This window comes from Halyomorpha halys, unplaced genomic scaffold (assembly GCF_000696795.3).
Source record: "Halyomorpha halys isolate HHAL.00 unplaced genomic scaffold, Hhal_1.1 Scaffold1587.1, whole genome shotgun sequence".
Taxonomy (NCBI): Eukaryota; Metazoa; Arthropoda; class Insecta; order Hemiptera; family Pentatomidae; genus Halyomorpha; species Halyomorpha halys.
In genome coordinates, this window is record NW_027114395.1 from 322158 (window position 1) to 332936 (window position 10779).

Sequence of the window (10779 nt, forward strand, 5' to 3'; positions counted from 1 at the left end):
TAAATAATGTGCCCAAACTTGTTGGTCTAAATCATTATTGAGAACTATTTTAACGAAAATACCTCATTGTATAATAATTATTTTAAAATTAAGGTTTACTATTTTCGAAATGTTAATAATTAGTTGCTTTTTGTTTTTACTGCAACTCTGCACTAATGAAAATTCTGAATAAAAAATTTAACTGGATGGTTAAAAACTCATCACCGTTCCTACAATTTAGTAGGGAAGTACTCGTTCCATTCATATAGCAAAACTGAAACTTCTCGTTGGAATATTTCTATGATTCCTCAAACTTTAAATAAAAGTAATGGTAGTTAAAAAATGTTACATAAAACAAACAACCTTAGAGGTAAATTAAATTATAGACACTTTTTTTTCAAAGTGGCAGTATAATTAAACCATGACTTATAAAATATGACAACTTTCTAATTTAAAGTCCACTATTGTAGTGAAAGCGTAATTAATAATTATCGAATTAATCACTTACTCTATGAAATAACTTATTTTTGTACGTAGGCAAATTTTTCCCCGAAATATAAGATATATCAAAAATAGATAGAATATTCAGCTATATATAGATGTATTCCAGATATTTATCATTTCAATAATGATATAATTTTTTTTTTTTATTTTATATTCTCAAAAAAAAGTGTTTATCTAACTTATATACTATATATAGTATACTTATATATTAACATATATTAACTATATTGGTTCAACAATAAACTCTAATCCACTGGCGTTAGCTGCAGGATTTTGACTACCTTGATTGGACCCTGCAACGAACCTTACAATGCTACAAGGCAATCCAAGGCAGTAGTATGCTAGTATACATTTGTCACTATTATGCATTTGTATGTGTGTATTGTATAAATTGAATAATGAAGGAGGTTACGAAAAAAACAATAAACTCAAATATTAACAATTTGTAAAGTACAAATATTGTAACTTAAAACTTGTAACCCCCTCCTTTAGTGGACCCAGCCGAACCACTTATATTGCCATATGGCAACGGAAGGGCACAAGTTACGTTTGTATATACTTAGATATATGTTAATGGTGTTATTAATAATAAAGGAGGAAAGGAAAAAAAAACAATAAACTCAAATATTAACACAGTGGATCCCACAACCTAGCGTAAAATGTCCTCCAGGCAACACAAGGATCTACCTATTGAAGTCTACATATTTATATTTGACTACTGTAAAAAAAACTTGCATATCAGTAAGATGTTACAAATGGCAAAAACAATTACAAAGCATTGTTCCCTAAGAAGGAAAATCTTTTTTTATTCCAAGCCAAAACATAAAAACAATATTCTGTTGTTAAAACATCTGCTTCAAAGTGCTGTCACAAAATAGATCAACTATCATTCCTGCTCTTATGTCGGAAAGTCAAATTCATCATATTTTTAAATCATTAGCGGGTTTCTTATCCGTTCGTATTCCGAAACATCAAGAACTGGAGGAAAATTAAACGAGTTCCTTCCTTAGACTGATCAAATAATTATTATTTCTATGACTTTGTGTTCGAAAATGGTATTACGGTAAAGCTACGCCAATTTAACTATTTTTGAGTAGAAATAGTTAAACTTGTATCGGATGCAGTAAAGTCAATGATTATTCTGTATTCTACACATCATAGCAAAAAGAGGGCGGGGCGTAGAACTGTCCCTCTTAAGGTTATCATATTCAATTGGAATATTTATGTCATTATTAATATTAGGTTGATAGGTCACGAGATACGATTGATACTAATACTGAAAATGTAGATAATGGATTTCTGTGACGTCATAGCATTCACATCAATAAGACTGTGACGTGACTATCGCAATATTAATTCTAACGAAATATCCTTTTTTCATTTCTCTTAAATCCTTAAAGATTTTTTATCAAACAGATAAAATACAATTGTTTCGAGGTTAAGTATTGATGAACCGAAAGACATTTGACGGGTTCGGGAGCTGATTTGCTTCTTTGGTACTTGGTGTAGGACTTCTATATTTATCCAAAAACAAACTTAAGTACTAAAATTTATCAAAAAAAAAACTGAGTTTGTTTGCATATGTGTTTTACTATTTCATGATAAAATTCCATGAAAACTTATAAATCAATTTCTTTCAAATTGCTTGTTTTCAGATTTTGTATTTTTTTTTTTTTCTTGTTCATTTATTTATTACGTTTTTGCTTTCATAATTGACAATTTTTAACCGTATTTTATATTTTAGGAATCGAGGAACAAATTAGGCAAGAAGTATGTTTGTATTTTATCAGAAGTCATTGATTTTCAGACCGGCAATCTGATTTTGATAAAATTTCCTTGGATTGTGTCAGCCGTTGTATCTCCATTCAGAGTCGAAAGTATTCTTACATCTATTTCTGAAATGCTCAAAAGGATCAACATCCAGTGGCTGTGAGGTGTTACCATTCATTTCAGTTTGATGTAGAGGACCATCTTAGTATGTTCGAGGTCGTTATCCTGCTGAAAAATGTAATTTTCTTATGGCTCAAATCAATCCAAATCAAAATTTCTACCTACAGATTTACGGCGAAGCCAAAAAGAGGTTATCTGGTTTATGGGGATCTCATAACCTGCTCATTTGTAACATTTGTGCTGGCTTGTAACAATTTTTGAGCAAACGGCTAGATCTATTATAAAGTTTGATGGCTTAAATTACTCAATGCGATTTCATGATTCTTTTGAAAAACCTGATTAAAAAAATTATATCAGTTAGATGCTTTGAAACTATTTTTTTAGCTACTTATACAAATGAATTTTAAGTTCGATGTTTCAACTCAATGTCCTAGGAGGGTTTTGAAAATATCTGAGCTCAAAATATGAAAAAAAATATTTTATTACATTGCTTAACCTTCTTAAATAGTTGAGCGCTCCTAATGGTAGTGTAAGAGATATAGTCAGCATACTATAACCTCTACCACTCTCTAGCTTACTCGTTTTATGGCTTTTTTATTTCTGAATAACTACCGTTAATTACAAAACGAAGATATTTCATTTCAAAATTAAAAAGACGCAGCATGATCATCAGAAGTATCTCGCTTGATTATTAAAATGTCACCATTTTGCAAGCCTGATCCCGAAAGTTGGTTTATTCAATTAGAGGCTCAGTTTAGATGGTCGATAATAACAACTGACCAAACAGAGTTTAACACAGTGATAAATTTTTTTGATTCACAAACTTTATCATAAATATGTGTTATTTTATCCATCCCACTTACTAGTAAATTTGTGGTTACAGCACCTTCCCAAAAACTCTCATGCTAGTTAAAGCTAAGTTAGAAGTCAACCTTTGAAGACATTTCCACAACCACACACATGAATACGTACTGATCATCCTTAATAGTAACTGAAATGTAAAAATGGAATAATAATAATAAATTGTGTTCTAGATGAAATGGTGGGCGAAAAACTCCCAACTATGACTTTGATCGTAAACGTCACACAGGTAACTCTAAACGTTTAATTTTTAATACGTGATATCTAACCAGCTTTATCACAAATTCTGATATAGATCAGAAGTTAAATTTATATGATGAAGGAGTTGGCATAACAAATAAGCCACTAAACTTAATCCAAGATCTGCCCTATTGTATGCTTCATGGTATCAAGGTAAATGAAAGGCTTATTTTATCAATCATGTATTAAGAACCATTAAACTTCAATTTATATTTATCAATAATATTAACATTTGATAACATAAGAAACATACTGAGTTTAAAATATTTTTACTGTGGAAAAATTTATTAATCAATATTTAAAAATCAACTAATAATTATTTTGTGGTTAAAAGTATATATAATAAGTATAAAAACTCATCACAATCAACATAATTTGCTTTCTTTTGAATTCTATTAATGGAATAAGTATAATTATTTTGACCTGAAGCGACATTCAAGACCTTTGAATTTGAAACATTACAAAGAAATGCTTCTACATTAAAAGGTCATTGTTTGCTCTGAGAGGTTCAAGAAATTACAAATTCAATTTTCTCAATAACACTATCAACTTCGGAAGTATGATTTAGTTTTCATTTAACTAATGGTAGAAATCTGTGATGGACACTTTTTAATGCATAAATTTGATATAAAGTAGATAGTTGATATTTAGGGAGATGGTCATATGATATGTCAGATGATATGACCATCTCCCTATATATCAATTTTTACGGTCAACTATACATACATATATACAATAGTTGATATTTATTTTGTTAAGTCTACAAATATCGTTATTTTTTGTTATTAATTTTACTTTTCTCTTTATTAAGAAGCATTATTCTTATCTATTTATTTTTTCTTTTAATTATAACATTGTATATAGTTAGGGGTCTCTTTTGTACGTGACTATACCCCCCCCCCATAATCAACTGTAATATATATATATATATATAATGTAACGGTTATATCAACCATGTAAGGCCCACCAGACCGATCTGGAATAAAATAAATTTTAAAAAAATCAAGATTAGAACAAACAAGAGTAGGATATAAATATTGTACTATATTAATAATGTTAAGTCTTTACTTAACCTTAAAATAGAACCAAACATTTTTAAAGTTTGAGATTTTATGTAAGTGATATGTTCATTAAATTATAATTTGAATCGAATAAATTGCCCATTTTTTTTTTCATTATCTAACCTAACCAGGGTAATGTCTGGATACTGTACAAAAATTCAAATGTTGCCTTGCCTCTATTGAAATAGACACGAATTTATTTAGAAATATTTAATTCCAATGTTGACGTTCTTGAAGATAATATAATCACTCGAGTAAGGCACCATTGAGACCATAACCAAATACTCCGATACTTCATTGTTACTCACTTATTATCCATAATTTCTTATTTGACTCACGGTGTTGGTTGATTATTTTGCATACATTATTTATAATACAAATATATATTATTTTAAATATCAAAAATATTACTGAGGGATCGATGAACTATAAAATAGTTTAATTAATCCTAATAACTACTTATAATACTATTTTTTATTTAATTCAATTTAAATCAGACGTACAAATACTAATTTCTGTATATTTTGCATAACATATTTAAATAAATCCGTACCACTAAAACCCATAAAGAATCAGAGGTTTAGTACTTTGTTAGGACTGTTTCTTCATCAAGGGTTGTACAAGGAGGTGATATCTTCATGATTACGCTCAACAGGCAGATTATTCCCTGATTTAGGCCACCCACTTAGTGAGACTAGGAGGACCCCAGAGGACTCCCTAACTTGCAGGGTTGAATCACGGCTTTAGTAACAGAGTAAATAATTATCTGCCATAGCTGGTTTCGAACCCGAACCATTGGGGTTATTAACACACCTTACTTAATGAGCCATGCCGTTCCTCCATACCATATTTCTCAAATATAAATAAATGCGTAATCATTAAAAATAAATGTTTATGAAGAGAAAGTATTTATAAAAATAAAATAAAAAATTGTTCCAGCAATAATCAAATAATTATTTAATTTATAGCAATCATAATAATAATTAAATTTAAAATATCTCAACGATCCGAATTACCCAACTAACCGGAAGTTCTTGAGTGTACTCCCTCAAACAAAAGCGACCTCTCTAAATAGCGTTTATAAGTAAATTTGAGTACAATACTTCAATGGAATGATAGCGCTTAGCAGAAGACCGTTAGACCTGGAGAGGGCTCTATAAGCTTTTACCTCACACTGCTTAATGCTGTTCAAGAGGATTGATTATGATGATATTGAGTACAATAATCTCCTTGAATTAAGTTTTCTAACAATAGCAGTTTGAAAAATCTCAAATTTCCCAGCTTTTCGATTTTTCGAATTATTTGTAAGAAGAATGACATTCATCCTCTTATACCTCTTCCTTCCATAACAATGTTCCAATAGTGGATCCAGGATATTTCGGAAGCGTGGCACACGGGTGTACCAGGTGAGTTCCAAGCACCCAAGTAGAGACAAAATTTCAATTTTCCCCTATCCCTCTTAAAAAATTAAAACATTAAAATTATTTTAGAAATTCACATAAATCAATAACCAGTTAATAAGTGCTACAAATAATCATTTAAAATTTTTTTAAAAATGACTTATCTACATGGGGTACCCCAGCGTATTTAAAAATAATAATTTAAAAAATTCACATTGCGGATAATTTATTCAAAAGTGGGTTTTGATAGTATACTCCTCCACTGTTCCTTTATTGCACTCACACTAAAACCACTAGCGAATCCACTGGATGGTATAAAAGTTTTTTTTTCTTGAAAACTCTTTTTTGTAATATACATAGAAACAAGTTATTGATTTATATGAATTTTTAAAATAATTTTAAACTTTTAGAGATACTAATAAAACCACCCATAAAGACTTAAATGTTCCTTATGTAACCGATCTAGCCCGAACCCGATATTATTCCTTCCATAATAAACTCCCAAACCCACTAGTTTCTAACCTTGCTTCCTCTTCTATTCCTGGCAATCCTCCGAGGCGCCTGAAAAGAAGATAGCCACGTGACCTTATATTGTAAATTGTTTTTAGAGTTCTACTACTGGGCAGTTTCTCTACATCCTGTATCATATCATTATGTCATTATGATCAAATTTACTTGTAGTATTTTTTATACAGTTGTAAATATCAATTAAATAAATAAAAAAAAAAAAAAAATTTAGAGAGAGGGAAAGGCTCTAAACAATTTTTTTAAATATATTCCTCACAATGTGAATTTTTTTAATTATTATTTTTAAAATACTCTAGGGTACCGCATGTAGATAAGCCATTTTAAATGATTATTTGTAGCACTTATAAACTGGAAAATTAAAATTTTGAAATTAACTTATTAAGTTTTAGAAATAGAATTTTTGTTAGTAAAAAAACTCTTTATTTATAAGAGGACAATATGTTAACTTGGTATAGAACGCTTCTCAATTGTTTACCCTCAGGTTAAAGATAATGAGAATGAATAATGGAGACTATATCCGAACCATGTTTATAGGAGAGGACAGACCGGTGCCGAAGGGAATGACGTGTCGGTTTGCCATTGGTTGCCCAGACACCGCCTCACTTTCTTCTTTTTTTGCTGGGTGATCTGTCGGCTCGGCTCTACTCCTTTTATTGCTATCTCCTCTTTAACAGATTGCCCACCTACCGATCGGCATTTTTTTTCAGTTACCCATTCCCCCACAAATAAACCCTTGAGAAATATACATTTATTTCTCATTCATCGATAAGTAAAAATTAATATTAATGATCTATATTTTTTTGTTTAGATACGATATAAAAATAATTGTTATGAGATATGATTTAAAGTAAATTCCTTTAAATAAAAAAATTACGAGATTCTTAATGTGTATTTCAGAAAAATATATATATAGGGTTTTTAAATAATAATCTGTGTAAACCAAACATCTTTATTCCTTTATCTTTTCAGTCTGTTTCTTTGACATTCATAAAATACTGATAATTTAAAAAAAAATGTAAATTATTAATTTATATTAACTTGGATTGAACGTCCTCCAAAGGCCATCCATGAGTGACGGCAAATAAAATATTTTAAATAACAAAACAAAAATGAAATAAAACCTTAAGTCCCACATAACTCCACCACACATATAATAATTCATCAGACACAAACTAATCCTTCATTATGAAGAACCTAGCAGATTCGGAAATCCTTCATTAATGCTAGATTTGATAAAATTCATATTTATATTAATCAAAAACAATGAAAAGTTTTATATCAATTTCATTATTAACATACACAATTTTGATCCATATTATTCTCAACTTTTATTTTCAATAAAACTTCCCAACGTTTAGGCCTTCAGGCCATTTTCAAGGAGACGACCTTAAATATTGATGTCTTGTTTTTTTAAAAACTTATTTGCTAATTGCCCATGTCACATATAACCTTTTATATCTTAAATTTAAAAACTTTTTTATACAAATAATCCCCTCTTTTTCACTTATATTATGATTTCACTCATTATCATCATGAAGATGAATATAAGTGAAAAACAGGGGATTATTTGTATAAAAAAGTTTTTAAATTTAAGGTATAAAAAGTTATATGTGACATGGGCAATTAGCCTGGAAATAAGTTTCAAAAAAAACAAGACATCAATATTTAAGGTTGTCTCCTTGAAAATGGCCTGAGGGCCGAAACGTTGGGAAGTTTTTTGAAAATAAAAGTTGAGAGTAATATGATCAAAATTGTGTATGTTAATAATGAAATGAAACACTCTCAAACAATCATATAATAAATTATGTATCTATATTTTATATCAATGTTTACATAATAATATATTGCTTTATACTGAATGTTTAATACATTATTATATTTAGAAAAAAGCAAATGTTTATATTATACAGTGAATACCTTGGACATTTTTGCTCCCCGAGGAAATAACTAACGAGTTCTCTTCCTACATAAAAGAACTTGTATTTGAATTTATTTAATTAAATACATCCCTTATTGGTTTTTTTTTTTTTTTTTATAATTGGCTAATATTATTTCGTCTTATACACTTTGTAACTTTTTATAACTCATAAAGTGGCTGGCACATCTCCAAATAGTGCTCCCGGCTTTGTTCCTCATGACTCGAGCCCAAGGCAAGTCTGTATGCATTACCTATATTGTTTTTAGTTTTTGCATTATATAAATTGTACTTACTGTTTTATTTAATTTTAGGTTCTTTTGAATACTCTTATACAAAACACAATGTTTTTTATTTTTATTATTATTTGCAATAATTACGATCTCAAAAATATAAACATGCTCATGAATAAAAGTAATATAACAAATCCTTTTGCCCGTGGTTTTTGTTTCACAGTATGTCTTATAGAACAAACTAAAATAATTGAAAAAAAACCTTTCTTATTGTTCATACCCATTATATCACTTATCAACTGCTGGCAATAGTGAAAACAGAAATATTGACGGTTTGGAATAACTGTATATAATATATAATATAACAAATATATAATAGAATAACAAATATATAATATATAGAATACAATACAACAAATATGGACATTACTACTAAGTGTATTAGGTGTCTTCAACTGTAGTTATAAAAAAATATTCAGTGATTTATAATACATATCCAGTTTCGTTCGACTAAAGCTGCTGTGGAAGAAAGATTCCAATCCTATCTTAATGCTCGAGTTAATCGCTTTGAACAAGATTTAATATAAACAGTAATTTATTAAATAAATCAAAATTGTATCCTTGTATAGACTCAACACTTTTATTTCATCAATAGTCCAACGTATTTCGGCCATCCTCAAGGGCAATCTAAATATTTAACAGCTTATATTATATATTTAATAAATAATTACGTCTCAAGAAATTGAAAAAATATATTTAAAATAAATAGTAATGTTTAAATTTCATTAATAAAGTTGTTGTATACCTATTAATTTAATTATTATAACTTAAATAATTCGTAAAAATACATACCATTTGGATTAGATGTGAATATTTTATTAATTATGTTGTTTTTTTTCTTTTTTTTGTGACCCTTAATTCATATTTTCAACTAGTGCACTCAACAATGAAACCCTGTATGCTGATTTTAATCTTAGAACCTCATACACAATAAATGATAGCATTATAACCTTGTTCAATGGTCCGTTAGAATAAGTTAGTTAAATATTATGATAATTGCTATATATTATTATAATTACTAAATATTATAATTATTGTTAAATATTATAATAATTGGGAAAGGGAAGATCGAATTTAGTTTGCTAGCTACCGTCGCGGTCAAGGTAAACAGCATTCTTGATGATCTGCCACATTCCTTACATTTCATTTTACATCTAACCGTAACTTAGCATTAACTTTACACTAATGTTTATTTTAATTTTGATAATTCATGTTTCATAATTTTAATTGTAATAATAATTTGGTACCATTTTTTCTCCAAAAGGCTCTATTAACCATGTGGTTATAACTTGACTATTTTCTGGTGCAGCAGGTCAAATCCAGGAATATATTTACTAGCTCCTACTTAATGATATTCTTATATTAAAATCAATTAGTAATTAAAATAAAAATTATAATATATGGAAAGCAATGAAACGCTATTTAAAAATATAAAAAAAATATGTGTGAGACTTCTTCGCCTTAGAATTGAAACTTCATTAAATCTAACGTTTGTTGATGTTTTTAATATTCCAGGACTAGGAAATGGAATTTGATTGAGGGAAATCTCTCTTTAATAAGTAAAATATTTCTTTTATTTCTTTTTTTTTTTGATAAATATTTTATTTTTTTGAGAAGGTTTCACTATTTGTCTGAATCACACTAATTTACTCTACTGCACCTCAAGAAGTTTCTCTACAACAGGTGATGATAAATTTTATGTTTTTTAAAATAAAAACAATTACTTTATCTATACATTACAGTTTAACTGTTCAAAAAATAATGTTCCGTACATTAGTTAAATGTATGAAGAAGCAGACTGAATGATCCAAAGATATGAATTTAAAAAAGTCATTATAATGGAGAAATTATAAAATTAGTTAAAATTTTAATATAATAATTTATCTAAGAAACCCGGAAGTTTATAGTGCACTATTTTAATCCATTTTTTTTTTTGAAGGCCAAAAAATTTTCATTCACATGTCTCTATTGTAACTGAAGTTTTCTTAACTTCTGTCATCATTTTCGGAATCTACTAAATGTAAATGTAATTAGCTATAATAAAAATATCCATGTACACTCACACTTTTTATTTTCTTGTAATTACTACGTTTCGGCCATTCCAGTCA